Source organism: Elephas maximus, chromosome 3 (assembly GCF_024166365.1).
Source record: "Elephas maximus indicus isolate mEleMax1 chromosome 3, mEleMax1 primary haplotype, whole genome shotgun sequence".
Classification (NCBI taxonomy): Eukaryota; Metazoa; Chordata; class Mammalia; order Proboscidea; family Elephantidae; genus Elephas; species Elephas maximus.
The window spans coordinates 215691962-215719625 of record NC_064821.1 but is presented as its reverse complement, the minus strand read 5'-3'; positions in this window follow the sequence as shown (position 1 = coordinate 215719625).

Sequence of the window (27664 nt, the reverse complement as noted above, 5' to 3'; positions counted from 1 at the left end):
CTGATTTTCTCCTTTTCCTTTAATTACTACTTCATTATCAAAAAATTATAAATATAGGTTCACAAATGCTAATTACCACAGTATTGTAGCTAAAACAGCAGAAAATCTGACAAAATCAGAGCCTATAAAAACATGGGCAGCCACTACAACAACAGCGCATGCTTGCGGCACGTGTAGAGGAAACCAAGTGACTGGAAACATCCTTGTGATTGGGTGACAATGACAGCTCTTAGAATAATCAACTGTGTAGGACCAAAAGGCAGCATTTGCCCAAAAGCAAAGTTGAGGAGGCAGGAAGGGGCAGGGAAACCTGACAAATGGAAACGGGGAAACGGGGGAGGAAATAGAGTGCTGCCACACTGTGGGGACTGCAACCAATGTCACAGAACAATTTGTGATTAAATATTGATGGAAGAACTCATGCTATCTGTAAACTTTCACCTAAATCACGATAAAATGTTCAAAAAAAAAAAAAAAAGGTGAATTGGCAAAAGGCACTGATTTCAATGAAGTTATTCATTCCCAAGTTTGTAGCTTTGAAGGCCAGCAAAGGAAAGTTCTAATTTAGTTGAGATGTGGAAACCCTGGTGGGTAGTGGTTAAGTACTATGGCTGCTAACCAAGAGGTCGGGAGTTCGAATCTTCCAGGTGCTCCTTGGAAACTCTATGGTGCAGTTCTACTCTGTCCTACAGGGTTGCTATGAGTCGGAATTGATTCTACAGCAGTGGGTTTTTTGTTGTTGTTGTTGTTCACTAAGTGCCGAAATGCTTGTTGAAATGTTCCTGTTTATTTTTATGATATTATTTCATTTAGGAATATATTTCCATATGCATTTGTCCACAACTTCTGTATTATTTGGGTTGTTACTCATGCAAACTTAATCCATTAATGTATCTCATGTAAAGATAACGTTTAACGTAATTTTGATGTAGTTCTTAAACATTTTTACTTTGAATTCTGTTGTTTTCTTACCAAATTTTCACTTTAACCACAGGAAATGATATAAATGGAAATACATTTAGGCTGTGCATACGATATAATTTAAAGCTGTAATGTCACTACTATTGCCATTATATTCAGTGATACATGAGAATTACAATTTATGAGTAACCTTAGTAAAACAGAAAACATTACTAAGGATTCTGTATGGTCTGGTATGGGAGAGGGGTGACACCATGAGTTACTGCACTGGGCAACACCAACCCTAGTGACACCACTGAAGCCATCTACAAACCATGACTTTGAATCCTTTAAAAGAATGGTCCAGAATAGCCAGATATAAATATCTGAATACAATGTGTCTTACAGATTGATAAGCAAGCTTTGTAAATATTAACCAATGAGCCATCACCCCTTCTGCCACTTAAATGCTGTCTGACTTTGGCCAAGGTTCTTAATTCTCTAAGTTTTTCAGTTTGTAAAATAGGGATAGTAGTACTCAGCTTTGGGGATTGTGGTGAGAATTACTCTACTCCCATTTCTTTTTTATGTCAGTTTACAGTCCAACGGCTAATAGTCTGGCTGACAATAGGGAGGAGAAGATAACGGGAAGAAGAGAAGAGCTTGACTCAAATGCATTCCCTTCTCTGAAGAGTTTCCTGATCACCCAGCTGAGATGTAGTTGCTCCTGGGCTGTCATAATAAAACATTGCCCATATTTCTTTCCAAAGTGAATTTGTCATGCTGCCTGTCTTATAATTAGTAGCTTACATGAGACTCTTATATAAAATCGTGTGTTCCTTAAGGACAAAGACTACTTGGAAGGTATTTAGAAATTTTCTTTTCCTTTTCCCTTAATTTGTCTTCAGGTTCTGGGTTGGGGAAAGGAAGGAAGGGAAGGCACAGTTATGGCTAAACACCCAGAGAGTCTTTGATTAGGTCCGTGGAGCCTCCTCTCTAATGGATTATATACAGAGCTGGAAAGGAATCAGCAAACTTCAGATCCAATCTCTGCTCTTCAACTTTCTGTAAGGCCTCTGGCAAGTAAGCTTAACCTCTCTGAATTTTCTCGAGTATAAAAATTGGGATAATAATATTGAATTCTCAAGGTTATTGTGAGGAAAGCATGTCTGTAAAATGCTCCAGCAATGCCTGGCATATAGTAACTGCTTGATAATGAGAACCGTTACTACACTATTTTTCTAGGCTGCCCTAGGGCTGCCTTCTGAGACTCCATTTCCTCATTTCCTTGCTTGGTCAATGAGCGTGGAAGGGCAGCCTGGAAAGCCTTCCACCTTCTGCCAGTTAGAAAACCTACTCAAATAAGCAGGCGTGCGGTAGCATGGACAGGGCAGGGGCCCTGAAGTTAGAAAGAACTAGAGTAATTTGAACTCTAAGCCTGTGTTTGCCCAGTTGTAAAGTCAGGATAATAACAGTGTCTACTTCATAGGATTGTTGTATGAAATGAGAAAACGCATGGGAAATTGCTGAGCACGCTGGTTGGTAGTGAGCACGCTGCTTCGTAGTAAGCACTCAATAAATTATACCTGTTAGCTACTTTCAGCATTAAGAGCTCTACTCAAATGTGTCCTCCTCTGTGAAGAGTTTCCTGATCACTCAACTAAGATGTGATTACTCCCTGGGCTGTCACATCATTTTGCCTGTATTTCTTTCCAACCTGAAATTGCCATGCTGCCTATGTTATAATTAGCAGCTTACGTGAGACTCCCATACAAAACCATGTGCTCCTCGTGGATAAAGACTGCTTCTCTCAGCCGTGTGTGCCTCATCATCTGTGAACATACAGAATAAAGGCTCAACAGTCATTTCTCAACTAAACTAAAACGATGAATTAAAAAGGAAAACTCCTTTTGCCCACCATGATAACTAGATTAGAGATGCTACATACCCCTCCCCCCAAACAACAACTAAAACAGTAAGAAACAAAAAAAGCTGAACAACCCCCTGAGATGGTGGTCAAGAAATTGGTTGAGAGTGATGTTACCGAACTCTAGAAGGTGGGTCTTTGTCCAAATGCTCAGACTTGCCAATAATCTGGACACTGGCCTTTGAGAAAGAGAAAGTAACTTTATTGCAATACACAGACCAAGGAGCAGGGAGGAAGTGCCTCAGATTCGGCTCCCCAAGCAGGGGAAGCAGGGCTTATATGTGATTTGGGTAGCAAGATGGTGGCCTTGCAGGCGTAAAATTCTAGAAGGCGGACAGGAAGCAGGAGATGATGTGGCTCTTGTCGGGCCTCTCGCTTCAGAATAGAGTCTGTGTGCGATTTTCCTTCTGATTGATTCTACCTATTGCTGCGTCCTCTGTTGAAGTCAATTAGTGCTCACAGCTAGCCCTTCTGCAGGCCAAATCTGGCCTGGGCTAGTTTAAGGACTAATGGAAATTTACTGGCAATCATAGGGTCAGGCTACAGTGAGAAGATGAGACTGAATCATGCAAATAAAAATTTCATTTTACAAGGGAAATAATTGAGAAAAATATTTATGTATTGGAATCAAAGGAGTTAATCAACTCTTACAGTTAATGCTATTAACAAGTTGTTGGGAGAGCATTGAAATGGAAGAATTGGGCAATTTTTTCCAGGTTTGCCAGGAAAAGGAATCAAGGTTACTCAACTGCTGACAGTTTATCCTTTCAAATCCAACCTTACTCCCACTTAGCTAAAGACAAAGTGGATTACACGTGTTGTTGTTGTTGTGTGCCATTGAGTCCACTTCAATTCATAGTGACCCTAGGGGACAGAATAGAACTCCTTCATAGGGTTTCCTGGGCTGTAATCTTTGTGAAAGCAGATCAGCAAGTCTTTCTACTGAGGAGTGGCTGGTGAGTTCAAATCACTGATCTTTTGGACAGTAGCTGAGCACTTAACCATTGTGCCACCAGGGCTCCTTGTACATTGTATATATAGAATAAATAATAACTGGTGGGTCATTCATAATTACTCTTGTGGCCTGTCTAAAATCTGTGGTTACATGTACAGACAAATGTCCCACTAAGAGACCAGGAGAGGGGTTGGGGGGAACTGGATGTGGGGAGAAAAGGATGGAAATTAAACCTCTGCAGGTTTCCACTCACACTGCTTCCTCCTTATCTGTGCAATTTTATCTTCTCCATTATTGTCCAAGAGGCAGTTGTGCAAACTCCTCACACCTGAAAGACCTGTTGGATGAGAACTGTGGTGTGAGGTTTCAGATATAAGGGCTAGATAGCGGAGTACTTTTCCATGAAAGAAAAGCAGACAGCACCTTCCTGATGGGAAAGCTTCATCAAAGGAAACCAAACACTAGCCTCAGGCACCAAACATATGAGCAGGATGAAGTGAGAGAGGCCAGGAAGGAGTCAGGGTTTGTTCAAGCACTGTTCAGCTTCATCCTAAATCAGAGCCAAAGATGGTTATGATGAACTTGAAATAATGCAATCCCAGCTCCTCCTCATGGTTTGCCTGAATGGCCCAGGGTTGGGGATGTTGGTGTTGGTGGTTCTGATTCTTAGGCTCCTGGAAGTCCATAGGCAGTTGGTACTGTGCTCTGCCTCATTCTCAGGGAGAATGTCAGGCAGGACACTTTAACTATTCAGGTTTGGGGTGTGAAGGTGTAGTTTTCCAATTGGTAAAATAAGGCAGTTGGTGTAGTTTAGGGAATCCCTGTTTGGTGCAAATAGTTAACACATACGGCTGCTACCCGAAAGACTGATGGTTCAAGTTCACTCAGAGATGCCGCCAAAATAAAGGCCTGGCATTCTACTTTCAAAAAAATCAGTCAATGAAAACCCTACGGAGCACAGTTCTACTCTGACACACATGGGGTCACCATGAGTCTGAATTCACTTGATGGCAACTGTTTTTTTGGTGTAGTTTATCTATGAGTCAAAATTGACTAGATGGCAATGGGTTTATCTCCAAGGCTGTGATTCTTAACATTTTGAAGATCAGAGGCAACTTTGAGAACCAAATGAAAACTGTAAACATTTCTGAGGAACCACATATATTCAGCATTTATCACACATTTTCATAGTGACCCTATAGGACAGAGTAGAGCTGCCCCATAGGGTTTCCAAAGACCAGCTGGTGGATTCAAATTGCTGACATTTTGGTTAGCAGCCAAACTCTTAACCACTGTGCCATCAGAACACCAAAAAAAAAAAAAAAAAAAAAAAAAGCCAGACCTGTTGTAGTGGAGTCGAATCCAACTCACAGTGACCATGTAGAACTGCCCCTTAAGGTTTCTAAGTAGTGGCTAGTGGAACTGTCTAGCTTTTGGTTAGCAGCCGAGCTCAGGGCTCCTACATTTTCAGAGAAATTATGGACAACTTGAATCCATCCACAGGCCATGGGTTAACAATCCGTGCTCTAGAGGATCCTTTCCTGATATTTTATAGACTAGGAGTTAATACCAAAAAGAGAAAAAAATAAACCTGTTGCTGTCAAGTTGGTTCCAACTCATAGGAACCCCATACCAGCCCTATAGGACAGACTAGAACTGCCTCATAGAGTTTCCAAGGAGCACCTGATGGATTTGAACTACAGACCTTTTGGTGAGCATCCATAGCTCTTAACTATTGCAACACCAGGGTTTCCTGAGTTAATACCAATAGGGGGTAAAACATAAGGGCACTGCTCCTACCTTTAAAGATACCAATTTTAAATTCAATATTCCAGAGAGTATCAGATTAAAAATGAAAAATCTGATCTCTCCTGACTTTTAATCCATATAGTATTATAAAAATTTAATCAAATGACCTCAATTACAAGCCTTAGGTTTCTTTCTGTGTATTCGTAAGTAAAATTAAACTTGTGCAATGAATCAAACTTTCTCCTTGCATTATGATTTCAAAGACACGTCCCTGGGGGAAAAAACTGACCCCAAATGGTGAAAATAAACAAATAAAATAATCCCATTTTGATTAGAACTACTATTCACTTAAGAGACCTCGTTGCCTTAATTAGGTTTAAGGAGAACCTCTGATGGGACCATTGTTTCAGAATGTCAGGAAAACAAACTTAAGGATGGACCACTGAACATAAGTACTGCCTTATGACAATCATGAATGCCCTTTTAAAAATCTTCACAGTGTGAGGCACGGCCAAGATGGTGGAATAGACAGATGCTTCTGGCGAGCCTCTTACAACAAAGACCTGAAAAAACAAGTGAAATGAGTATATTTATGACTGGAGGAACCCTGAACATCAAAGGCAAGCTTAGAAAACAAACTGAGGGGCAGGGGAAGGAAGAGCAAGTTCAGAAGCGGAGAGGAGTTATCAGACCTGAATCGCCGGGAGCCCTCAGGCACCATTCCTGGGAGCGGTGGCAGCAGGCTGTTACTAGCATTTGGCTGCAGTTTCCTCAGGGAGAAGCAGCCAACTCACACCTCTGGAACCAGAGAATGGCGCTTTTGGCAAAAGCTAAGTACTTGTGTATATTTTACCATGCCCCCCACACCCTGCTACCAAGCTGGCTTCAGCAGCTGATTTCCCTGGACCTGAGATAGGCCCTGTTGAGTACCTAGAGTCATCCTCCTGGCCTTGGAGAAGGAATAAATTTGCAATTGGGGAAAAAGATAATTTGCCAGCTCCACTAACCGGGGGAGCTCAGGACGGAAGCAGCTCCTGTCCAGGCATAAATGGTCAGTGGACTTTGAGTACCTTTCCCCTCTGCATGGACCTGTGTGCACCTATTTCAGGAGAATAGGCCCTTGTTGACGGACTCCAACTGTTTCAGCTGTGTGGCACAGAGCTGCGTATTTGATGTTTGACATTGCTTTGTCTATTAAACAGGGTCCTTGCCTACCCACATCAGGGGCCTAAGGACTGGTGTGTCCACTCAGGTTACCCAGCCACCCATGACAGGGATCCAAGGATAACTGGTACCTCCCAGCCCTTACAACCGAAACCATTGGGTGACCATGGTCCATCTGCAGAACCCACCCACCTGTATGCTCTAGGGAACAGGGACATGCTTTCCTCAGAGACACATGGGGGATAATCCTCAGCCCCCTGCCTTGTTCAGAGTGTGACCCCCTAATGCAACAAGATACCAGTACCTACACTGATCACCCCTGCCCCTCTAAAAGTGTAGGACAGAACCTGTACCACACACTTGATGATCAGCTACCTGGACATCTGAGCTGAATTCATACAAGAAAAGTGAATGGAATTCTAGACTGATATACCTGATAACACCTCGAGCCACCTGGGGACAGGAAGTCAGAGCTCCAAAGGTGAAAATAATCAAGCTAGCTCACTCAAGCAACCCATTTGGGTATATCAAAACAAAACAAAGCAAGAAGCTACAACATAATAAGCAAACATAAAATAAAAATAATACAATAACTTATAGATGGCTGAGAGACAACAGTCATTATCAAGTCACATAAAGAAACAGACCATGATCACCTCAACAAGATCTCAAAACAAAGAATCTAGGGATCTTCTAGATAAAAGTGCCCTCCTGGAATTACCAGAGGCAGAATACAAAAGGTTACTATACAGAACCCTTCAAAACATCAGGAAGGAAATGAGGCAATACGCAGAGCAAGCCAAGTAACACAGAGATAAAGCAATTGAAGCAATTAAAAAGATTATTCAGGAACATAACGAAAAATCTAATAAGCTGGAAAAATCCATAGACAGACAGCAATCAGAAATTCAGAAGATTAACGATAAAATTTCAGAAGTAGAAAACTAAATAGAAAGTCATAGAAGCAGAATTGAGCAAGTAGAAGCCAGAATTTGTGAACTGAAGATTAAGCATTTGGTACTAATATATTCGAAGAAAAATCAGATAAAAGAATTTAAAAAATGAAGAAAACTTAAGAATCATGTCAGACTGTATCAAGAGAAAATAACCTATGAGTGATTGGAGTACCAGAACAGGGAGGAATAACAGAAAATACAGAGAGAATTGTTGAAGATTTGTTGGCAGAAAACTTCCCTGATATCAAGAAAGATGAGAAGATATCTATCCAAGATGCTCATTGAACTCCACATAAGGTAGATTTTAAAAGAAAGTCACCAAGACATATTATAATCAAACTTGACAAAACATAAGAAAAAGAGAGAATTTTAAGAGCAGCGAGGGATAAACAAAAAGTCACCTACAAAGGAGAGTCAATAAGAATAAACTCAGAGTACTCAGGGGAAACCACACAGGCAAGAAGGCAATGGGATAACTTATATAAACATTGAAGGTAAAAAATTGCCAGCCAATAATCACATCCAGCAAATCTGTCTCAAATATGAAGGTGAAATTAGGACATTTCCAGATAAACAGAAGCTTAAGGAATTTATAAAAACCAAACCAAAACAATAAAAAATACTAAAGGGAGTTCTTTGGTTAGAAAATCAATAATATCAGGTATCAACCCAAGACTAGAACACTGGGCAGAGCAATCAGAAGTCAACCCAGACAAGGAAATCACAAAAATAAATCACGATACAATAACGCTCAAAACAGGGAAACAACGATGTTATTATGTAAAAGAAGACAACATTAAAACAATAAAGAGGGACTAAGAAATGTAGTCATACATCTTCCATATGGGCAGGAAGACAAGGCAATACAAAGAAATAAAAGTTAGGTTTAAAAAACTGAAAAATAGGGGTAAATAATAAGCTAACCACAAAGGAGACAAACCATTCTACATATCAAAACAAAATACAATAAAAAAATAGAGACTCAGCAGAAACAAAATCAACAACAACGAATATGAGGAAAGGACAATATATAAAGATAATCAACTCAGCACAAAAAATTAAGCAGGAAAAAGAAACTTTCCACAACACACAAAAAAAGACATCAAAATGATAGCACTAAATTCATAACCTATCCATAATTACACTGAATGTAAATGGACTAAGTGCACCAAAAAGGAGACAGAGAGTGGCAGAATGAATTAAAAAACACAATCCTTCTATATGCTGCCTACAAGAGTAGCACCTTAGATTCAGAGACACAAACTAAAACTCAAAGGATGGAAAAAAACATATCAAGCAAACAACAATCAAAAAAGACCAGGAGTGGCAATATTAATTTCTGATAAAATAGACTTTAAAGCTAAATCCATCAGAAAGGATAAGGAAGTACACTATATGATGATTCAAGGGATAATATGCCAGGAGGATATATAACCATATTAAATATTTATGAACCCAATGACAGGGCTGCAAGATACATAAAACAAACTCCATCAGCATTGAAAAGTGAGATAGACAGCTCCACAATAACAATAGGAGACTTCAACACACCACTTTCAGTGAAGGTCACATCCAGAAAGAAGCTCAATAAAGAAACGGAAGATCTAAATGCTGCAATCAACCAACTTGACCTCAGAGAAATATACAGAGCACTCTACCCAACAGCAGCCAAGTATACTTTCTTTTCTAGTGAACATGGAACATTCTCTTGAATAGACCACGTATTAGGTCATAAAGCAAGTCTTAGCAGAATCCAAAACATTGAGATATTACAAAGTATCTTCTCTGACCATAAGGCCATAAAAGTGGAAATCAATAACAGAAAAAGCAGGGAAAAGATACCAGATACTTGGAAACTGAACAATACCCTGCTCAAAAAAGACTGGATTATGGAAGACATTCAGGATGGAATAAAGAAATTCATAGAATCCATTGAGAATGAAAACACTTCCTATCAGAAGCTTTCGGACACTGCGAAAGCAGTGCTCAGAGGTCAATTTACATGAATAAATGCACCCATCCAAACAGAAGAAGGGGCTAAAATCAAAGAATTATCCCTACAACTTGAACAAATAGAAAGAGAGCAACAAAAGAAACACTCAGGCACCAGAAGAAAGGAAATAATAAAAATTAGAGCTGAACTAAATGAAATAGAAAAGAGAAAAGCAATTGAAAGAATTAAAAAGACCAAAAGCTGGTACTTTGAAAAAATCAACAAAATTGATAAACCACTGGCCAAACTGAAAAAGCAAAAACAGGAGAGGAATCAAATAACCTGAATAAGAAATGAGATGGGAGATATCACAACAGACCCAACTGAAATTAAAAGAATCATATCAGATTACTATGAAAAATTGTACTCTAACAAATTTGAAAACCTAGAAGAAATGAATGAATTTCTAGAAACACACTACCTACTTAAACTAACACAAACAGAGGTAGAACAACTAAATAGACCCATAACAAAAGAAGAGATTGAAAAGGTAATCAAAAAACTTCCAACAAAAAAAAGCCCTGGGCTGGATGGCTTCACTGCAGAGTTCTACCAAACTTTCAGAGAAGAGTTAACACTAAGGTGTTTCAGAGCATAGAAAAGGGCAGAATACTACCAAACTCATTCTATGAAGCCAGCATATCCCTGATACCAAATCCAGGTAAAGACACCACAAAAAAAAGAAAATTACAGACCTATATCCCCCATGAACTTAGATGCAAAAATTCTCAACAAAATTCTAGCCAATAGAATTCAACAACATATCAAAAAAATAATTCACCATGACCAAGTGGGATTCATACCAGGTATGCAGGGATGGTTCAACATTAGAAAAGCAATTAATGTAATCCATCATGTAAAAAAACAAAAGAATCACATGATTTTATCAATTGATGCAGAAAAGGAATTTGACAAAGTTCAACACCCACTCATGATAAAAACTCTCAACAAAATAGGAATAGAAGGAAAATTCCTCAACATAATAAAGGGCATCTGTACAAAGCCAACAGCCAACATCACCCTAAATGGAGAGAATCTGAAAGCGTTCCTCTTGAGAACGGGAACCAGAAAGGATGCCCTTTATCACCACTCTTATTCAACATTGTGCTGGAAGTCCTAGCCAGAGCAACTAGGCTAGATAAAGAAATAAAGGGCACCCAGATTGGCAAGGAAGAAGTAAAAGTATCTCTATTTGCAGATGACGTGATCTCATACACAGAAAGCCCTAAGGAATCCTCAAGAAAACTATTGAAACTAATAGAAGAGTTCAGCAGAGGATCAGGATACAAGATAAACATAGAAAAATCAGTTGGATTCCTCTACACCAACAAAAAGAACAACGAAGAGGAAATCACCAAACCAATAAATACCATTTACAGTAGTCCGCAAGAAGATAAAATACTTAGGAAAAAATCTTACCAGAGTTGTAAAAAAACTTGTACAAAGAAAACTACAAAACACTGCTGCAAGAAACCAAAGGAGACCTATGTAAGTGGGAAAACATACCTTGCTCATGGATAGGAAGACTTAACATTATAAAAATGTCTATTCTACTAAAAACGATTTATAGATTTAATGCAATTCTGATCCAAATTCCAATGACATTTTTTAATGAGATCGAGAAACAAATCATTTACTTCATATGGAAGGGAAAGCGGCCCTGGAGAAGTAAAGCATTACTGAAGAAGAAGAACAAAGTGGGAGGCCTCACTCTATCTGATTTTAGAACCTATTATACTGCCACAGTAGTAAAACAGCCTGGTATTTGTACAACAGTGGATACATAGACCAATGGAACAGAACTGAGAATCCAGACATAAATCCATCCACATATGAGCAGTTGATGTTTGACAAAGACCCCAAAGCAGTTAAATGGGGAAAAGACAGTCTTTTTAACAAATGGTGCTGGCATAACTGGATATCCATCTGCAAAAAAATGAAACAAGACACATACCTCACACCATGCACAAAAACTAATTCAAAATGGATCAAAGACCTAAATAGAAAATCTGAAATGATAAAGATCGTGGAAGAAAAAATAGGGACAAAGTTAGGAGCCCTAATACATGGCATAAACAGTATACAAAACATTACTAAAAATGCAGAAGAAAAACTAGATAACTGGGAGCTCCTACAAATCAAACACCTATGCTCAGCCAAAGACTTCGCCAAAAGACTGGGAAAAAGTTTTTAGCTATGACATTTCCAATCAGCCCCTGATCTCTAAAATCTACATGATACTGCAAAAACTCTACTACAAAAAGACAAATAACCCAATTAAAAAATGGGCAAAAGATATGAACAGACACTTCACTAAAGAAGACATTCAGGTAGCTAACAGATGTATGAGGAAATGTTCACGATCATTAGCCATTAGAGAAATGCAGATCAAAACTACTGTGAGGTTCCATCTCACTCCAGCAAGGCTGGCATTAATCCAAAAAAGACAAAATAATAAATGTTGGAGAGGCTGTGGAGAGATTGTAACACGTATACACTGCTGGTGAGAATGTAACAATGGTACAACCACTTTGGAAATCAATTTGGCACTTCCTTAAAAAGCTACGAATAGAACTACCATACGATCCAGCAATCCCACTCCTCGGAGTATATCCTAGAGAAATAAGAGCCTTTACACGAACAGATATATGCACACCCATGTTTATTGCAGCACTGTTTACAATAGCAAAAACGTGGAAGCAACCAAGGTGCCCATCAACGGATGAATGGACAAATAAATTATGGTATATTCACACAATGGAATACTATATATCAATAAAGAACGGTGATGAACCTGTGAAACATTTCATAACATGGAGGAATCTGGAAGCCATTATGCTGATTGAAATTAGTTATTTGCAAAAGGACAAATATTGTATAAGACCACTATTATAAGAACTCTAGAAATAGTTTAAACAGAGAAGAAAATATTCTTTGATCGTTACAAGATGGGGGAGGGAGGAGGGTAGAAGAGGGGTATTCACTAATTAGTAGATAAGAATTACTTTAGGTGAAGGGAAAGACAACACACAATAGAGGTGAGGTCAGCACAACCAGACTAAACCAAAAGCAGTTTCCTGAATAAATTGAATGCTTCGAAGCCCAGTGTAGCAGGGGCGGGGGTTTGGGGACCATGGTTTCAGGGGACATCTACGTCAATTGGCATAATAAAATCTATTAAGAATACATTCTGCATCCCACTTTGGAAAGACTCACCTGGGGTCTTAAACACTAGCAAGCGGCCATCTAAGATGTATTAATTGGTCTCAACCCACCTGGACCAAATGAGAATGGATACACCGAGGATACAAGGTAACTACAAGCCCGAGAGACAGAAAAGGCCACATAAACCAGAGACTACATCAGCCTGAGACCAGAACTAGATGGTGCCCGGCTATAACCGATGACTGCCCTGACAGGGAACAAAACAGAGAGCCCTTGAGGGAGCAGGGGAGCAGCAGGATACAGACCCCAAATTCTGGTAAAAAGAGCAGACTTAATGGTCTGACTGGGACTAGAAGGACCCCATTGGTCATGGACCCCAGACCTTCTGTTAGCCCAGGACAGGAACCATTCCCAAAGCCAACTCTTCAGACAAGGTTTCGACTGGACAATGGAATGGAGAGGGATGCTGATGAGGAGTGAGCTTCTTGGATCAGGTGGACACCTGAGACTATGTTGGTATCTTCTGTCCGGAGGGGAGATAAGAGCGTAGAGGGGGTTAGAAGCTGGCAGAATGGACAGGGAAAGAGAGAGTGGAGGGAGGGAGCGGGCTGTCTTATTAGGTAGAGATCAATTGGGAGTATGTAGCAAGCTGTATATAAGTTTTTGTGTGAGAGACTGACTTAATTTGTAAACTTTCACTTAAAGCACAATAAAAATTAAAAAGAAAAAGTCTGCACAGTGAACTGGGACGTTTTAAGGATTGCACCAACAGGCCAGGCAGGAGACACTTTGGGTGGCAGGTGAGAGCCATGAAGCCTCAGAGATTTCAACAGAGGGGAAAATGTCAAGATAGTGTCACCATCATAATGGCTACAATCTCCATTTGGAGTGAAAGTGTTGGGTATCTTAGCATCCTTTAGATCACAAAACTTTTCCTACTTAAAAAACTTATCTAGACTGTCTGATTCACTCATGCATTTACAAAGCCCAAGGCAGTATCTGGCTCATTGTTCCTTCCACACATTCTTCTCTTCCTTCCTCCCATCTTTTGGCAAAAATGTCAGAGCAGGGAGTAGGATTTGAGGACACCAGGAATATTTGTGTGTGTCTTACCTCCTCATGGAATGTCTGCAGCTCTATTAGACTCTGTTCTTTGTGCCAAGGGGCAAACTCTCAGCTGTTAGCCTTTTAAACTGTAAATATTTCTAGAATGGTTAACACTTTAATGGGATTGTAACACATTAATATAAGGTGACTGGTTTCCATTTTAGGAAACCCTGGTGGCACAGTGGTTAAGTGCTGCGGCTGCTAACCAAAAGGTTGGCAGTTCGAATCCACCAGGCGCTCCTTGGAAACTCTATGGGGCAGTTCTACTCTGGCCTACAGGGTCACTAGGAGTCGGAATCGACTCGACGGCACTGGGTTTGGTTTTTGGTTTTGGTTTCCAGTTCAGGTTTTTAGAACTAGCAGAGACTAGGGCACCGAAGAAACCAAAGATAGGATGAACAAGGTCAGATAAGTTTTGATTTGCGTCAGAAGAGGGGAGACCCTAAGAAACAACTGAGATGAGGCGTGGTGGGGGCGGGGTTGGCGTGGGGTGGGGACTGAAGCAAGAGTGTTGAAGAATATGGAGAACGCACAGGGCAAACTTCACCCTCTTCTCAGTTCTGCCCCAAATAATTCCAATCAGTTAACAAGAAATTATATGTACCATGCGTGTCTGAATGTGTCAGTTGATTTATTTTGAAAACTTTTGCACATGGTAGGCAGTAAAAATATTTGTGGAATGAATGAAATTATCACCAACACCCCTGAGCCATATGATAACAAAGTTAAAAATCCTTCTCATTGAAATGGAGTTCTAAAGCTGAGGCTCCCTTAGAGCCAACTGACTTTTATTGGTAACGGTGTGGCCATCCGTATTGAATAATGCCTTTAAGGTCATTCTCCATAGTTGTGCATTCTATGTTTCTACGCATGGGATATATGTATTTCATTCCGTTATATTTCTTCTGCTTTTCCTCGTGGCCACATTGATAACACAACTATCAATACTGTTGTTAGCTGCCATTCAGCCAGCTCCGACTCAAGTGGACCTTATGTATAACAGACAAAGCCTGGCCCCATCCTGTGCCATCTTAACGATCACTGTCATGTTTGAGTCCATTGTTGCGGCTACCGCTACTAGTTATATTAATGACATTTACTGAGCATCTAACATGTGCCAGCACTAGAGTAAGCATATTACAATGTATTAGTTATTTATATCAGGTGTACATTATCATTATTCCAATTTGATAGATTGGACAATTGAGTCAGTAAGCAGTGGCTGGAGCAGGTTACTATCCTGCATTGTGTGCTTCAAAGTCAGGGCTCTTAACTCCTGTGCTATGTAGCCCCTACTCCACAGTGAGAGAACCTTTGTCAAGGTTGCTGGCAGTGAGAAAAAGTTTACCATATTGACTGCAAATTAAATAAAGTAGCAAAAGTCTCCTGAGGAATAATAAACACTGAGGCCCTGTTGCCTTGCAGACTCCATTATGTGCAATTAGAAAGCACCTACTCTTCTAAAAGCCCTGCCCCTGAGAGCCTAATGGTCAGCAAGCAAAACAGAAGGTGACCTGGCAAGGGGTGGAGCTGCCCTTGTCTCTGCCGAAAGCTGTGTGAGGTGTAGAAAAACTTGAGGCCCGCCAACTGCATGGGATTAAGGGGCAGGCTACATGGGTGCCGCCCAGGGCGCTAGGCTTAAAGGAGCACCATATTCGATATGTATCAAAGAAATTAATTGGATGAAAATACTGCAAAATAAACTAAATACCAAGTGGCTAACATAAGTTTATATGTTGTTGTTAGGTGCTGTCAAGTCGAGTTGGTTCCAACTCATAGAGACCCTATCTACCACAGAATGAAATACTACCCTGCCCTGTGCCATCTTTACAATCGTTGTTATGCTTGAGCCCATTGTTGCAGTCACTGTGTCAATCCATCGTGTTGAGGGTCTTCCTCTTTTTCACTGATCCTCTACTTTACCAAGCACGGTGCCCTTCTCCAGGGACTGATCCCTCCTAGCAACATGTCCAAAGTATGTCAGACAGTCTCACCTTCCTTGCTTCTAAGGAGCATTCTGGTTGTACTTCTTTCAAGACAGATTTCTTTGTTCTTTTGGCACTCTTTGGTATATTCAATATTTCTCACCAACACCACAGTTCAGTGGTGTTAGTTCTTCTTCGGTCTTCTTTATTCACTGCCCAGCTTTCACATGCATATGATATAACTGAAAACACCATGGCTTTGGTCAGGTTCACCTTAGTCTTCAAGGTGACATCTTTGCTTTTCAACACTTCTGAGAGGTCCTTTGCAGCAGATTTGGCCAATACAGTGTGTCTTTTGATTTCTTGACTGCTGCTTCCATGGGTGTTGATTGTGGATCCAAGTAAAATAAAATCCTTGACAACTACAATCTTTTCTCCACTTATTATGATGTGGCTTATTGGTCCACTTGTGAGGATTTTTGTTTTCTTTATGTTCAGGCATAATGCATACTGAAGGCTGTGGTCTTTGATCTTCATTAGTAAGTGCTTCAAGTCCTCTTCACGTTCAGCAAGCAAGGTTGAGTCATCTGCACAATGCAGGTTGTTAATGAGCCTTCCTCCAATCCTGGTGCCCTGTTCTTCATATAGTCCAGCTTCTCGTATTATTTGCTCAGCGTACAGATTAAATAGGTATGGTGAAAGGATACAACCCTGACGCACACTTTTCCTGACTTTAAACCACTCAGTATCCACATGTTCTGTCTGAACAACTGTCTCTTAATCTGTGTACAGGTTCTTCATGAGCACAATTAAGTGTTCTGGAATTCCCATTCTTTGCAATGTTATCCATGATTTGTTATGACCCACACAGTTGAATGCCTTTGCATAGTCAATGAAACACAGGTAAACATCCTTCTGGTATTCCCTGCTTTCAGCCAGGATCCATCTGACATCAGCAATGATGTCCCTGGTTCCACGTCCTCTTCTGAATCTGGCCTGAATTTCTGGCAGTTCTTTGTTGATATACAGCTGCAGTCGCTTTTGAATGATCTTCAGCAAAATTTTGCTTGCGTGTGATATTAATGATATTGCTCAATAGTTTCACATTCAATTGGATCACTTTTCTTAGGAATAGGCATAAATATGGATCTCTTCCAGTCAGTTCGCCAGGTAGCTGTCTTCCAAATTCCTCGGCATAGACGAGTGAGCACTTCCAGCCTGCATCCGTTTGTTGAAACATCTCAGTTGATAGTCTGTCAATTCCTGGGGCCTTGTTCTTCACCAATGCCTTCAGTGCAGCTTGGACTTCCTCCCCCAGCACCATCGGTTCCTGATCATATGCTACCTCTTGAATGTCGACTAATTCCTTTTAGTATAATGACTATGTGTATTCCTTCCATCTTCTTTTGATGCTTCCTGCGTCATTTAATATTTTCCCCATAGAATCCTTCACTGTTGCAACTTGAGGCTTGAGTGTTTTCATTTCTTTCGGCTCGAGAAATGCCGAGCGCACTCTTCCCTTTTGGTTTTCTATCTCCAGCTCTTTGCACATGTCATTATAATGCTTTGTCTTCTCGAGCCGCCCTTTGAAATCTTCTGTTCAGTTCTTTTACTTCATCATTTCTTCCTTTTGCTTTAGCTGCTTGACGTTCGAGAACAAGTTTCAGAGTCTCCTCTGGCATCCATCTTGGTCTTTTCTTTCTTTCCTGCCTTTTCAATGACGTCTTGCTTCCTTCACGTATGGTGTCCTTGATGTCATTCCACAACTCGTCTGGTCTTTAGCCATTAGTGTTCAACGGGTCAAATCTATTCTTGAGATGGTCTCTAAATTCAAGTGGAATGTACTCAAGGTCATATTTTGGCTCTCGTGGACTTGCTCTGATTTTCTTCAGTTTCAGCTTGAACTTACATGTGAGCAATTGATGGTCTGTTCCACAGTCAGCCCCTGCCCTTCTTCTGATTGATGATACTGAGGTTTCCCATTGTCTCTTTCCACAGATGTAGCCAATTCATTTCCTGTGTATTCCATCTGATGAGGCTCATGTATATAGTAGCAGTTTATGTTGGTGAAAAAAGGTATGAAGAAGTTGTTGGTCTTGCAAAATTTTATGCAATCTCCAGCATTGTTTCTATCACCAAGGCCATATTTTCCAACCAACGAACCTTCTTCTTTGTTTCCAACTTTTGCATTCCAATCACCAGTAATTATCAATGCATCCTGATTGCATCTTTGATCAATTTCAGACTGCAGAAGCTGATAAAAACTTCAATTTCTTCATCTTTGGCCTTAGTGGTTGGTGTGTAAATTTGAACAATAGTCGTATTAACTGGTCTTCCTTTTGGGCATATGGATATTATTCTATCACTGACAGAGTTTTACTTCAGGATAGATCTTGAAACGTTTCTTTTGACGATGAATGCAACACCATTCCTCTTCGAGTTGTCATTCCCAGCATAGTAGACTATATGATTGTCCTATTCAAGATGGCCAATACCAGTCCATTTCAGTTCACTAATGCCTAGGATATCAATGTTTATGCATTCCATTTCATTTTTGATGATTTCCAATTTTCCTAGATTCATACTTAGTACATTCCAGGTTCCTATTATTAATGGATGTGTGCAGCTGTTTCTTCTCATGTTGAGTCATGCCACATCAGCAAATGAAGGTCCCGAAAGCTTTACTCCATCCACGTCATTAAGGTCGACTCTACTTTGAGGAGGCAGCTCTTCCCCAGTCATCTTTTTAGTGCCTTCCAACCTGGGGAGCTCATCTTCCAGCACAATGTTCCACTGCTATTCATAAGGTTTTCACTGGCTAATGCTTTTCAGAAGTAGAGTGCCGGGTCCTTCTTCCTAGTCTGTCTTAGTCTAGGAGCTCAGCGGAAACCTGGCCTCCATGGGTGACCCTACTGGTATCTGAATACTGGTGGCATAGCTTCCAGCATCACAGCAACACACAAGCCCCCATAGTACGACAAACTGACAGACACATTTGTTTATATAGACGTTCCCATTGTATGGGCTGTGGGACAGTGGCATGAATAGGGTGTAGGAAACCCTGCTGTAGAAAACACTTCCATAATTAAGAAACTAATTAGTGCTCTAATCTCGCATGGTAAGTTCACCACTATGCGAGGACGACTCCAGAGAACTTAGGAGTTGTGCATCACCCGTGGGAGCCCTGTAGGCAGCCCTGTAAGAAGCCCTGGAAACAACTTGGACAAAAGCAGTATGTCACTGGACCACAGTCAGTTGGTGAAAATTAATTGACATGACAAGGAGCTGAGTGTATGTACAGATATAGTTAAAGAGGAACCTAATATAGTAGCAAATTAGGCTCCCCTTTAACAATTTTTATACAAATTGGTCTGTGCCATTGGTTACAATTTTTACAATGTGTCAGCATTCTCTTTATTTCTGTTCTGTTTGTTCTATTTCCATTGATCTAGCTTCCCTTCGCCTGCTTGCCTTCTCATTGTTGCTTTTGGGTGAATGTTTTCTGTTTGGTCTCGTATAGTTAATTGTTTTAGGGAGCACATTACTCATGGGTGAAATTGTTTGTTTTATAAGCCAATCTATTATTTGGCTGAAAGGTGACCTCAGAAATAGTTTCAATCCCAAATTCAAAGGCTATCTTCTGGTGATAGACTTAGGGTTTCTCCAGTCTCTATAAGTCCAGCAGGTCCAGCGTTTTTTAGGAATGTAGGTTTTGTTCTACATTTATCTCCCATTCTATCCAAGACCTTCTACAGTGTCCCTGGTCAGAATGGTCAGTAGTAGTAGCTGGGCACCATCTAGTTCTTCTGTCCTCAGGTCAGAAGAGGCTGTGGTTCGTGTGGGCTATTAGTCCCATGGACTAATTTCTTTTTTGAGCCTTTCATTTCTTTCGTTCTCTTTTACTCCATATGAGTAGAGACCAGTATGTGTATCTTAGATTGCTGCTTGTGAGGTTTTAAGTCTCCAGACACTAATCACCAAACTAGGATGTAGAACATTATCTTTGTGAACTGAGTTTTGCCAGTTGACTAAGTTGTCCCCCAAAACTATGGTCCCAAGCCTTTTACCACAGTGAACTAATCCTGTGAGTTGTTTGGCTATGTCTAGGAAGCCTCCGTAACTGTGCCCGCTATGTAGTTACTATGTATGTGGATGTATGTGCAGCACACACAACCATCTATACATATATGCCTACAGACACAACTATACATGCACACACATTTACAAGAATATGCCTTCCTATACACATATAAACCTGTTGCTGTCAAGTCAATTCCGACTCATAGCGACCCTATAAGACAGAGTAGAACTGCTCCTTAGGGTTTCCAAGGAGTGGCTGGTGGATTTGAACTGCTGACCTTTTTGTTGGAAGCCATAGCTTTTAACTACGCTACCACCAGGGCTCCTATATGCATATATGCACCATATCTACCTATGTAACTGCACACATTTTTTTTTTGGTTGTTTTTACTGTTGTTGTCAAATTTTAGAATTTACTGAAGTTGTCCCGTTTTTGTGTGTACTTCTTAGTGTCTTTATTTACCTTGGTCAATACCTTGCGCTGACTTCAGCCATATTTGGGATTGCCTTTCCCATCACCGAAGGTAACAAGTGTCTACTATCTAGAAAATTATTTCCCTTTCCTCTCCCTCCCGTCAAAGAACTTTGCTTTCTCTGTGTATATCCATTCTTGACTTTTTAGAAAAGCGGGACCATACAAAATTAGTCTTTTTGTGATTGACTTATTTCACTCAGCATAATGTCTTCCAGATTAATCCATGTTGTGTTTACTGGATTCCTCATTATTCTTTATAGTTGCATAGTAGTCCATTGAATGTATGTATGTACCATAATTGCTTATCCATTTATCCATTGATGGGCACTCAGGCTGTTTCCATGTTTTTGCTATTGTGAATAATGGTTCAATGAACATAGGTGTGCATATGGTTATTCATGTCACTGCTCTCATATCTCTAGGATATATACCTAAGAATGGGATTGTTAGATCATAAGGAATTTCGTTTTCTAGCTTATTGAGGAAGTGCATACTGTCTTCCTTAGTGTTTGTTGTACCGTGTTATAATCCCACCTGTAATGTATAAGAGTTCTAATCTCCCTACAACCTCTCAAGCTGTTTTTTTTTTTTTTAGCATTGCCATTTTTGAAGGGGTGAGATGATATCTCATTGTAGTTTTGATTTGCATCTCTCTATTGGCTAATGATTTAGAGCTAATGATTTTATTGCTAATGATTTAGAGCATCTTTTTATGTATTTGTTGGCTGCCTGAATGTCCTCTTTGGTGAAGTGTCTGTTCATGTCCTTTGCCCATTTTTGTTTGGATTGTTTGTCTTTTCATTGTTGAGTTGTTGAAGTTTTCTTATATATTCTAGAGACTAATTAGACTTTTATCAGACATGTCATTGCCAAAGACTTTTTCCTGGTCTGTAGGTTCTCTTTTTACTCTCTTAGTAAAGTCTTTTGGTGAGCTTAAGTATTCAATTTTTAGGAGATCCCAGCTCTCTAATTTATCTTCTGTCATTTGTGAATTTTTAGTTTTGTTTGATAAGCTATTTTTGTTGGAAATTAGGTCCCGTAGTTGTGAACTTATGTTGTCTTCCAGGAACTTAATATTTTTAGCTTTAACATTACGTCTTGATTCATTTTAAGTGAGTTTTTGTGTATGTTGTGAGGCATGGATCCTGTTTGATTTTTCTGCATATGGATATCCAGTTTTGTCTGCCCCATTTGTTAAAGACTATTTCTTCCCCACTGAACATAATTTTACCCTTTTATGAAGATCAGCTGCCAGTAGATGGATAGATTTACTTCTGGGTTCTCAATTCTATTCTGTTCATCTGTGTGTCTGTCAACAAAACAAGACCATGCTGTTTTGATCACCATGGCTGTATAGTAAGTTTTGAGATCAGGAAGTGTGAGAATTCCTACTTTGTTCTTCTTTGATATTGCTTTAGCAATTAGGGGTCTCCTAGTTGGAGATTAGTTTTTCCATTTCATTAATGCATGTTATCGGGATTCAACAGGGCTTGCATTATATCTATGGATCACTTTTTAGTAGTATTGACATTTTCTCAATGTTAAGTCTTCCAAACCATGAGCATGGAATGTTTTTCCATTTATGTAGATCTCTTCTGGTTTCTTGCGGTAGCGTTTTTGCAGTTTTCCTTGTATAAATATTTTACATCCATGGTTAGGCTTATTCCCAGGTATTTTATCATTTTAGGGGCTATCGTAAATGGTATTAATTTCTTGATTTCTTTTAGAATCGTCCTCAATAGTGTAAAGGGACCCAAGAGATTTTTAAGTGTTGGTCTTACACCCCTGCCACTTTAAACTGAGTCCTTCTATAACTTCAAGTAATTCTGTGTAGTCTGTGGAATTTTCTATGTACAAGATTATGTCATGTGTGAATAAAAATAGTTTTACTTCTTCCTGCCAATTTGAATACTTCTTATTTCCCTTTATTGCCTTATTGCTCTAGCTAAACTTCAGTACATTACTAAGAGTGGTGAGAAAGGGCATCTTTGTCTCATTTCTGTTCTCAAAGGGAATGATTTCAATCTTTCTCTGTTGAGAATAATGTCGGCTGTTGGTTTTGCATATTGCTGTTTTAGGTGCCATCAACTTGTTCCAACTCATAGTGACCGTATGTACAGCAAAATGAAATACTGCACCATCCTCACAATTGCTGTTATGCTTGAGCCCATTGTTACAGCCACTGTGCCAATCCCTCTCCTTGAGGTTGTTCTGATTTTTTGCTAGCCCTCTACTTTACCAAGGATAATGTCCTTCTCCAGGGACTGAATTCTCCTGATAACATGTTCAAAGTATGTGAGACATAGCTTCACCATCCCTGCTTCTAAGGAGCATTGTGGTTGTGCTTCTTCCAAAAAAGATTTGTTTATTCTTTTGGCAGCCCATGATATATTCAATATTCTTCACCAACACCATAATTTAAAGGCGTCAATTCTTTTTTGGTCTTCCTGATTCATTGTCCAGCTTTCACGTGCATATGAGGTGATTGAAAACACCATGGCTTGGGTCAGGCGTACTTTAGTCTTCAAGGTGACATCTTTGCTTCTCAACACTCCAAAGAGGTCTTTTGCTGCAGATTTGCCCAGTGCACTGCATCTTTTGATTTCTTGGCTGCTGCTTCCATGAATGTTGATTGTGGATCTAAGTAAAATGAAATCCTTGACAACTTCAATCTTTCCTCCGTTTATCATGGTCCAGTTGTGAGGATTTTTGTCTTCTTTATGTTGAGGTGTAATCCATACTGAAGGCTGTGGTCTCTGATCTTCATCAGTAAGTGCTTCAAGTCCTCTTCACTTTCAGCAAGCAAGGTTGTGTCATCTGCATAACACAGGGTGTTAATGAGTTCCTCCAATCCTGATGCCCCATTCTTCATGATTTTGCACCTGTGCCCTTAATTATGTTAAGGAATTTCCCTTCTATTCCTGTTTTGCTGAGATTTTTTATCAGGAACAAGTGTTGGATTTTATCAAATGCCTTTTGTGAATCAATTGGGGTGATCATGTGATCCTTTTCTTTTTTTTTATTTATGTGGTGAATTATGTTGATTGATTTTCTAATGCTGAACCATCCTTGCCTCCATAGTATGAATCCTACTTGATTGTGATGTATTATTATTACTTTTTTATATCCTGTTGAATTCTGTTGGCTAGAATTTTGTTGAGAATTTTTGTGTCTATATTCATGCTGGATATTGGATTGAAATTTTCTTTTCTTTTTTTTTTTTTTTTTGGTCTCTTTGCCTGGTTTTGGTATCAGGGTTATGCTGGCTTCATCAAATGAATTTGGGAGTATTCCTTCCTTTTCTATATTCTGGAATAGTTTGAGTAGTACTGGTGTGAGCTCCTCTCAGAATGTTTAGTAGAATTCTCCAGTGAAGCCACCTGGGCTGGGGCTTCTTTTTGCTGGGAGTTTTTTTTTTTTATGACATCTTCAATTTCTTCTTTTGTTATGGGTCTGTTCAAATTTTCTACTTCTATTTGTGTTAGCTTATGTAGGTAGTGTGTTTCTAGAAAATTTTCCATTTCTTTTAAGTTTTCAAATTTGTTGGAGTACAGTTTTCCATAATATTCTGTTACGGTCCTTTTTCTGTCAGTTGGTTTTGTTGTAATGTCACCCATCTCATTTCTTATTTTGCTTATTTGCATCTTTTCATTTTTTTTTTTCCTTTGTCAATTTGGCTGGTGGTTTGTCATTTTTATTGATCTTCTCAAAGAACCAACTTTTAGTCTTATTGATTCTTTCTATCATTTTTCTGTTTTCTATTTCATTTTTTTCTTCTCTGATCTTTATTATTTTCTTTCTTCTGGTTACTGTGGTCTTCTTTTGCTGCTCTTTTTCTATTTGTTCAAGTTGTCAGATTAAGCTACTGATTTTGGCCCCTTTTTCTTTTTAGATGTGCACATTTATTGCTCTAAATTCTCTGAGCACTGCTTTTTCTGTTTTGGTATGTTGTGTTTTCATTCTCATTTGATTCTAAGAATTTTTTAAATTTCATTTTTAATTTCTTCTATTACCCAATAGTTTTTAAGTAAGGTGCCATTCAGTTTCCATGCATTTAATTTTTTCCTTGTTCTTTCGTTATTCATTTTTAATTTTATAGCATTGTGGTCAAAGAAGAGGCTTTGTGTTATTTCAATGTTTTTGAATTTTTTGAGGCTTGCTTTGTTGCCTAAAATATGGTGTGTCCTGGAAATTGATCCATGTGCATTGGAGAAGAAGGTATACTGTGCTGCTGTTGGGTGGTGTGTTAGGCTGAGCTTATATATATATATAAAAGAGAATTATCTCAAGGAAATGGCTGACACAGTTGTGGAGTCTGGGAAGTCCCAAGTCCATAGATTAGGCATCAAATGTGGAGGCTTCTCCTGCCTCATGTAGTTGCAGGGGCTGACGAACCCAAGATTGGCCGGTCAGACAGCAGGCCACTGGCTCATGGGCTGCAGAGGCTAATGAATGCATGATCAGCAGGTAAGACGTCAGGCTGCTAGCTCACAGGCTGCAGAGACTGAGGAATCCCAATATTGGAAAGCAATACAGCAGGCTGCTGCCTCAAGGCCCAAGAACCGGATGTCAGATGAGGACAAAGCAGATGCAGAATCCAGAGCAAGCAATTAAGCTTTGCCAGACATTCATATACATATTGAATGCAGGCCATACCCCTAAGAAAACTCCTCTTTCAATTGATTGGCTGATCACATCAGATCACATCATGGGGGATGACTACATCATTATATAACTGCAAAACTACATCATTACAAAACTACCAAACTATATCATTACTTAACTGCCAAACCACTGAGAATCATGGTCCAGATAAGTTGACACACAACCTTAACCATCACAGGTGGTGTGTTCTGTATGCATCTATGAGGTCCAGCTGGCTGATCGTGGTATTTAGATCTTCTGTATCTTTGCTGAGTTTCTTTCTAGTTGTTCTGTCCATCATCGAAAGTAGTGTGTTAAAGCCTCCTACTATTACTGTGGAACTGTCTATTTCTCTTCTCAATTCTAGTAGAGCTTGCTTCATGTATTTTGGAGCTCTGAAATTTGGTACATAATAATATGGTTATGTCCTCTTGGTAGATTGACCTTTTAATCATTATATAATGCCCTTCTTTGTCTCTTATAATGGATTTTCACTTAAAGTCTATTTTATCAGATTATTATTGCAACTCTGCTCTCTTTTGGTTACTGTTTGCTTGATATATATTTTTTACATCATTTGATTTTTAACCTGTTTATATGGTTGTAGCTCAGGAGTGTCTCTTGTAGGCAACATATTGGTGGGCCATGTTTTTTATCCCTTCTGGCACTCTCTGTCTCTTGACTGGCACATTTAAAACATTTTCATTCAATGTGATTATCAATAGGTATGAATTACTGCTGCCATTTTGTTATGCTTTTTTGTGGTGTTATTAGTATCTTTGTACCACTTAATTTTCTGCTCTGAGTTCTTTTTGTTTATGGATTTTCTTTTCATATTCTTTGTTGTTGATTTTGTGTTTACTGAGTCTTTTTTTTCTTTATTTTAGTTGAGTAAAATTTGTTTATTTCCTTTGTGGTCACTCTGAAATTTACCTTTCTCTTCCTAAGTTTAAAACAGTCTGTTATATCTTGATATTGCCTTGTCTTCCCCTCTGTAGGGAAGTTCTATAGCTACATCATTTATTTCCTTTTTTTGTTTTGAAGTTGTTATTTACAGATTGACATCTCTGGTTTCCTGTTTTCAGTTTTGTACTTTTATTTTACTTTTGAGATTTCTTTATCTGGGCTGGTATCTGAGTGTTGCTGTCATGGTCTTAATCACAGGTCAGATGTTATTGGTTCTCTGTCCAAAGGACTCCCTTTAATATTTTTGTAAGGTTGGTCTGGTTTTTATAAATTTTCTTAATTTCTGTTTATCTGGGAATGTCCTAGTTTTGCCATCCTATTTGGGTTAAAGGTGATTTTGCTGGATATATGATTCTTGGTTGGTGTCTTAGTTATCTAAAAACCCATTGCCATCAAGTTGGTTCTGACTAATAGCAACCCTGTAAGAAAGAGTAGAACTGCCCCATAGGGTTTCCATGGAGTGGCTAGAGAATTTGAACTGTGACATTTTGGTTAGCACCCAAGATCTTAACTACTGCAGCACCAGGGCTTCTTAGTTACCTAGTGCTGCTATAACAGAAATACCACAAGTAAATGGCTTTAACAAAGAGAAGTTTATTCTTTCACAGCCTAGTAAGCTAGAAGTCCAAATTTGGGGCACCAGCTCCAGGGGATAGCTTTCTCTGTCTGTTGACTCTGGAGGAAGGTACTTATCATCAATCTTCTGCTGGTCTAGGAGTTTCTCAGGAGCAGGGACCCTGGGTCCAAATAACAGGTTCTGCTCCAGGTGCTGCTTTCTTGGTGGCATGAGGTCCCTCTGTCTCTCTCTCATTTCTCTCTTTTATATATCAAAATAGATTTACTAAGACACAACCTAACCTTATAGATTGAGTCCTGCCTCATTAACATAACTGTTACTAATCCTGCCTTATTAACATCATAGAGGTAGGATTTACAACACATAGGAAAATTACATCAGATGACGAAATGGTGGACAATCACAAAATGTTGGGAATCATGGCCTAGGCAAGTTGACACACATTCTTGGGAGATCCAATTCAACCCCTAAGTGCTGACAATTCTTTTCTTTCAGGGTTTTATATACATCATCCTATTGCCTTCTTGCCTGCATGGTTTCCACTGAGAAATCAGCATTTAATCTTATTGGTGCCCCTTTGTAAGTGAAATTTCATTTTTCACAAGCTGCTTTCAGAATTCTTCCTTTGTTTCTGGTTTTAGAAAATTTGATTATGATATGTCTTGATGACTTTCTTTTGAGATCTATCCTATATAGGGTTCATCGAGCCTTTTGGATGGAAACCTTCTTGTCTTTCATGATATTAGGGAAGTTTTCTGCCAATAATTCTTCAAAAATTCTCTCTGGAGGGTGAGGCCAAGATGGTGGAGTAGTCAGACATTTTTGGTGTTCCCACTTACAAAAAGACCCCACAAAAAACAAGTGAAATGATTATATTTATGACAAGCTAGGAGCCCTGAACATCAAAGGCAAAGTTAGAAAATGGACTGAGTGGTGGGGGAGGGAGAGATGGTTCAGAACCGGCAAGGAGTTGCTGGACTTGAATCGCCAGGAACCCACAGGAACCGTTCCCAGGAGTGACTATGGCAGGCTGGTGGTAGCGTTCGACTGCAGTTTCCTCAGGGAGAAACATCCAGCCATA